Below are 7,373 nucleotides of genomic sequence, written 5' to 3'. Positions count from 1 at the left end.
GTAATTTCCGTTTCATGTCAGCAGCTGAAGTTGAGTACCAACGAAAAGGAACTCATTCCATGTTTTGAGATGACAGTTCGGATTGATCCCTTTTCAGTTGGGACCTAAACTGTAATATAGTAATAAATAATTTCTAATTACTTGTGAAGTTAATTTTGAGTTCATTAATTTTTCATGTATTCTGGAGAAAATTCGTCAGGAAGAAAACTGTATGATATTTAGATCTTTTCTGTCACCCTTCTTATAAAGAGCTTTAAGAATTGCATATTTTAATCTGCCTCAAAATGTGTTAGCCATACGTTACATGCATCACTGAGGATACGACTTATTAAATTAGAGCAACTCATCATAACTGCGCCTAACAGGCCTTTGACACCAAGGAAGTTTTGGTTCCTGAGATACACATATTTCTACTAACTTCAGTGAAGGACATCGTTGCTAAAAATGTTATTACTGGAAGGAATTTATGAGGAGTCACATTAAAAAATAATTCACGAAGGACTTAAAAATATGCCTTCACATTTAAGGTAAATTCCGAGGGCCGTGTTTTGCATGAAGTCTAGAACAGAGATAACTCGAATGAAAAATATAATGCATATCTTCAAGACTTCATTACTCTTTTTGACAGCTCTTTTCTGTCAAAACATTACAAACGAAAATTTTTTTTACTAATAAAGAACGCGTTTAGATAATGAATGGCATTGCAATATGGAATAAAGACTTGCATGGATATTACGAAATATCAAGTAGGCTTGGGAAGACCAGTGCATCGTACATTAATGCTGCACTCAGTTCCTCGATAATGAGTCTCTCAGTTGCCAGTTACCAGATAAATTAAATTAGTTACTAGTGAAATAATTTTTTGAAAAGCGAAGAAGATATAATATTGGCAATTATGTATCAATGTTCAATGCTCTCGATTATTTTAGAGAAAGTAACGTAAGCAGTAAACATAATTCGTTGCATGCCTTGGAGTTTGGTTCAGGAAAGGATATTCAACCGAAAATGCAGTTTGTTCTTTCGTGTGTGGAGCACTTACAGGCTAATATGTAAGGGGGAGGCGGGGCGTCAAATAAAAACGAAACAGATTGGAAAAAAGTAAGTAAACTGTTTCTTATCTCAAAAGTAATCACCATAACTGTTAATACATTTATCCCACTGTAAGACAAGACAGTGAATTCCTTCACTGAAAAATATTTGCGGCTGCCTGTGGGACCATGATTGTACCCAGGCGAATCGACGCCCACGAATGTCTTTCTTCGGGGCTCCAAAAATATGGAAATCGCATGGGGGGAGATCGGGACTGTATGGAGGATTTGTAGGTGCTTCCCAGCGAAATTTCTGCAGCGTACTCGAAACAACCTTGGCAAAATGTGGGCGGGCATTACCCTGCAACAGAAGGATGCCGTCAGTTGACTACGCTGAAAGTAGGTTGGTTTTATTCAAGACTGCAATACACCACATTATTCCCCACACTTCTGGATACAAAACTCTATTTTTCAATATAATCTCCGTTCAATGCGACGGCCTTACGGCACCTCACTGGGAGGGCCTGCATGCCCACCTGGTATCACTCTACTGAACGACGTCGAAGTCAACGTCTGGCTGCATCAGTAACCTCCCCAACATCCACGTACTGTTCCCGCTGAGAGGATCCTTCATTGGGCTAAACAGATGGAAGTCGGAAGGTTCGACATCCGGGTTGTAAGGTGCAAGAGGAAGAACAGTCCAATGAAGTCTTGCGCACTCCTCTCAGGTGCGCAGAATTGTGTGAGGCTCTATGTTCTCCTCGAAAAGGATAAGTTCGTTTGCATTTTTGCGGCGACGAACATGCTGAAGTAATTTTTTTCAATTTGCTGAGGGTAGTACAGCTGTGTGCGGCCTGCCAAACGACTCACTTTACTTTTCTTCACCGTCAGGTCTCCGTAGACATTCTGCAAGCGTCTACTAATATCTGCGATGTCTGTTTTTCCGCCACAAGAAAGTAAGTGGCAGCTCTCTTCTTGGGAAGCACACCCTTTGCTAACGCCATTTTGAATGCTGCGTATAGCGCTGCCACCTATTGGAACTTCATAAAACTAAAGACGCTGAAGCGGGAGTATTCCATGATGTCCCACAACCAATGCCGCATTTTTTCATCCGAAACTGACTGAGGAAAAAATGTGTCGCGTTACTTATTTAACGCCCCCTTGTATTTATCATATGTGTGTTTTAGATTACTTATGTAAGATCCAATTTAGCCTGGCTTATTTGAAGGTGCTCAGTATTTGAAGGAAACTGATAATCATTATAAAGACAAATGGGACAACAGAATTCATCCCTCCCCCTTTTCTCCCCCTCCTCCCCCGTGCCTCCCCTCCCCTGTCCCTCTCCTCCTGCCCCCATCTCCTCCACCATTGGCATCCCTTTTCTCCCCTCTCCCCCACCTCACCCCTGTTTGCCCCTTGGCAGGTCCCCGGACTCGCACACGCTACGTGGACATTCGCGCGCCGGAGATCACCGCCATCAGTGTTTCGTGTGTGCCGTCGTGTTTAGTGTTCAATGTTTCATCGTCACACTCCCTCGTTCACCAGTGCCATTGTCATCTTCAGTGTTTGTGCGTCGTCTCATCAGTTAGCAGTGTGGATTATCGACGAGTGTGAACGGCTCCGTGTTTGTCTCTATGTGTCTCCTGTTTTATTGCCCACCTTTCTGTAACTTCTGTGTCTTCTCCTGTTTTTGCTGCTTGTTTATTCTATGGCTGAAGAGCAGCGTAGTGTGCTGCTGACAGCCTGCCTATTGTACAGGCTTTAAAATAACAATAAAGTAAAAAAAAAAACAGAATTCAATAAACTATTTGTATAATAACTCAGTTACCGTTGGTATATCTGCACTTGATGTTATGTCAAGCTTTGATATCATATTTAGCACCCGATCAGAAAATAAATGCTGCCCTTGTCTCGTTAATGTAACACCCTGCTGCTGATGTTATACTGGGAAAGCTTGTTTAATTTGCTTACTTCCAGTCTATTGCCTCCCATGTTATCGTATTTGGAATAATTCTGTGCATTAATGAAGAAAAGCCAAAGAATAGGAAGCCAGAACGATCCGTAGTGTAGTGTTGTCTCCGAGCATATGTTCTTCAAGTCTCTCGGATTTTTTAAGTCCGCCATCCTTGTCCAAATGCTCCCTCATACGACTTTCAGTTAACAATATAAACTTTTCGAAATGGAACTGTAGCATGCAGTCAGTAAACACTCGGCTCTAAAACGGCTTTAACCCAGATCATACGTCGTCAACCTTTGGATTTAGAGGGTCGACTATCCTGCAAGTTCCATTTTCTATGGGTTTGGAACAAAATTCAAAAATGTGTGTGATCAACAGTTGTTGTTGTTGTTGTTGTTGTTGTCGTCTTCAGTCCAGAGAGACTGGTTTTATGCAGCTCTCCATGCTACTCTATCCTGTGCAAGCTTCTTCATCTCCCAGTACCTACTGCAACCTACATCCTTATGAATCTGTTTAGTGTATTCATCTCTTGGTCTCCTTCTACGATTTTTACCCTCCACGCTGCCCTTCAGTACTAAATTGGTCATCCCTTGTTGCCTCAGAATATGCGCTACCGACCGATCCATTCCTCAAGTCAAGCTGTGTCACAAATTTCTCTTCTCTCAAATTCTATTCGATACCTCCTCATTAGTTATGTGATCTACCCATCTAATCTTCAGCATTCTTCTGTAGCACCACATTTCGAAAGCTTCTATTCTCTTCTTGTCTAAATTATTTATTGTCCACATTTCACTCCCATACATGGCTACACTCCATACAAATACCTCAGAAACGACTTCCTGACACTTAAATCTATACTCGATGTTAACAAATATCTCTTCTTCAGAAACGCTTTCCCTGCCATTGACAGTCTACATTTTATATCCTCTCTACTTCGACCATCATCAGTTATTTTGCTCCCCAAATAGCAAAACTCATTTACTACTTTAAGCATCTCATTTCCTAATCAAATTCACGTATCATCACCCGATTTAAATCGACTACATTCCATTATCCTCGTTTTGCTTTTGTTGATGTTCATCTTATATCCTCCTTTCAAGACACTACCCATTCCGTTCAGCTGCTCTTCCAGGTCCTTTGCTGTCTCTGACAGAATTACAATGTCATCGGCGAACCTCAAAGTTTTTATTTCTTCTCGATGGATTTTAATTCCTACTCCAAATTTTTCTTTTGTTACCCTTACTGCTTGCTCAATATACATATTGGATAACATCGGGAATAGGGGATAGGGGATAAGAGAGTATTCTAGCAACATTGTAAAAAGCTTTCTCTAAGTCTACAAATGCTAGAAAAGTAGGTCTGCCTTTCCTTAATCTATTTTCTAAGGGTCAGTATTGCCTCACGTGTTCCAACATTTCTACGGAATCCAAACTGATCTTCCCCGAGGTCGGCTTGTACCAGTTTTTCCATTCGTCTGTAAAGTATTTTGCAGCCGTGGCTTATTAAACTGATAGTTCGGTAATTTTCACATCTGTCAACACCTGCTTTCTTTGGTATTGGAATTATTATATTCTTCTTACTCACTAGATGGTAGAGTTTTGTTAGGCCTGGCTCTCCCAAGGCTGTTAGTAGTTCTAATGTATATATTCAAATTTAAACTGAAAAGATTCCTCGTGGCAAACTCCTTTCATTCTCTATGGGAGATCCTTGCGCTAGTTTAGAGTCTTTCGATGTAACTTATTAATCTTTTCGTGTATGGCATTTTACTCGTAATTACTTATGTAGTTTTTTAACCTTTTGTCGGCATTCTGGGAACTGTATGATCAATTAGCGGTGGCTGACATGGCGCCGCAGAACCTAAGGAAAGAAAATTGCATGCAATACAATACTGGACTGTTGTTCGTCTTCTAACACATTGCTTCAAATTCTACTAGTCTTACATCACCGACATGTCCGTCACGCGTCCGTCACGGATTGTGGATGTCGGTTGAGACAGTCTCGTTTATCTTGACATGTGACATTCCTCTGAAACTCGGCGGTCGTATGACACATTTTCGGTCTCTGCGCTATCCGTTACTGAGCGATGACGTGGAGTGTAGACGCTGCACATTCTTGATACTGGAGACTGTGGAATGCTGAAATTCCAAGCAATTTACAAAACTCAGTGCGTCATGCGCGCCTAGCTAACGTCATATCCTCGAGCTCCGATAATTTGCTTCGTGTATGCATAAAAAAGTTGGAATATTTTTCACGACAGACACAAAATCGTAACTGAAAGAATTAATAATAATTGATAGTGCTGTCTATCTCTATGGCGCCAGGAGTACACCTACGTACCGGGATCCGACTGAGTGACAGAGACTGTTAAATGGCCTATAGCGATCATTCTAGGAGAGTAGGGACGGACCATTTTCTGCAAGTATCCATCACAACAGTAGTAGGCATAAATGTGAAGGAAGACTTATTTAGACGTCGTAGTAGTAACAGTGACTGTGACACTAGCGTTAGCAGCAGGAATAGTAACAGAACTTGTTGGTTTTAGTTTTACGGTGGTAGGGGAGATCGGAGGACTACCGACACCTTAAGAGATTTTCCGTTATGTTTTGGAATATGTCACTTCCACAGAAAAATTCATGACAACCTTAGCGACTCAGAAATGTTAGACATATACTTGTACCAGAAGAATGGAAAAATGTTAAATACCTTCGGAGCTATATAAAACATTTTCACAAGTCTGCAGCCTGTCGGTATTGCCTCGAGTACCTCAGCAATATCAAATTCTATCCAATGCGATACTAACAGTATGAAATACTGACAGAATGAAATTGCTGCTCTTAAAAACTAACACATTTTATCATCTTAACAAGTTGTAAAATAGGTAAACAGAATGTTTTTCGTAAACGTTGTTAAAGTTGGAACAAATGACGAAACTTCAGCTTTACTTAGACTTAGATCTCTGTTGATACTTGTTTGGTGGTTATCTTACGCTTATTTCAGGATTTCTCTTTTTAAAACAAGAATCCCAGTCTTGTCCAGTCATTTTGGTAATTTTATTGAACTTTTGCTTAAGGCCTAGGTTTTTGGGCAAGGCTATAGGCAATTCGCCGCAACTCAACCAGAGAAATGCCATAGGATAACTGTCCAAATTAGTCTCAAGGTTTAATAATTCTTGTTCTTGTTCAGGTGTAAAAACAGATCTTCCTCCTAAGGAAGGTTACTTGTTTGAATTTAGTCGATCATAAAGTGTAAATTTTAATAGGCTCAGCTCCTGTGAAACGCTTTTTCAGCGGTGTCACCGACTTGACTAAACTAAATGCCTTTTTCAGGATTTCTCCAGTCCATTTAGCCCTCTATGTATTTATTTTTCTTGTCCTCACCATCTGAAATTAGGTATCTTATTGAAGTGTAAACGACTTTTTTCTGACATTCTGAGCATGGGGAAATATCGATATCCTATCGACATTGCCCCATTTTATTCGTTTGTCGACATTATCCCACTCAGACATCAAGACGAAGACCAGTTTTTAATGGACTTGCTGAGACTAAACGCACACGGGAAAATTTGCTTTCTACATGTCGTTTTTGTTGTTGTGATCTTCAGTCCAAAGACTGGTTTGATGCTGCTCTCCATGTTACTCTATCTTGTGCGAGCCTCTTTATCTCCAGAGAACTACTGCAAACTACATCCTTCTGAATCTGCTTTATGGCATTCATCTCTTCGTCTCCCTCTACGATTTTTACCTCGCACACTTCATTGCGGTACTAAATTGGTGATCCCTTGATGTCTCATAACGTGTCCTATCAACCGATCCCTTCTTTTGGTCAAGTTGTACCACAAATTTCTTGTCTTCCCAATTCTATTCAGCACCTCCTCTTTAGTTGCGTGATCGACCCACCTAATCTTCAACATTCTTCTATAGCACCACATTTCGTAAGCTTCTATTATCTTTTTCTGTAAACAGTTTATCGTCCATATTTCACTTCCATACATGGCTACACTCTAGACAAATATTTTCAGAAAAAACTTCCTGACACTTAAATTTATATTCGCTGTTAACAAATTTCTGTCCTTCAGAAATGCTTTTCTTGCCATTGCTAGTCTGCATTTTACATCCTCTCTACTTCGACCATCATTCGTTATTTTGCTGCCCAAATAGCAAAACTTATCTACTACTTTAAGTTCATCGTTTCGTAATCTAATGCCCCAGCATCACCTGATTTAATTCGACTACATTCCATTGTCCTTGTTTTGCTTTTGTTGATGTTCATCTTATACCCCCCTTTCAAGACAATGTCCATTCCGTTTAGCTGCTCTTTCAAGTCCTTTGCTGTCTCTGACAGAATTACAATGTCATCCGCAGACCTTAAAGTTTTTATTTTTTCTCCCT

Source organism: Schistocerca piceifrons, chromosome X, assembly GCF_021461385.2.
Source record: "Schistocerca piceifrons isolate TAMUIC-IGC-003096 chromosome X, iqSchPice1.1, whole genome shotgun sequence".
Classification (NCBI taxonomy): Eukaryota; Metazoa; Arthropoda; class Insecta; order Orthoptera; family Acrididae; genus Schistocerca; species Schistocerca piceifrons.
The sequence above is the reverse complement of the archived record's forward strand: the minus strand, read 5'-3'. Positions refer to the sequence as shown.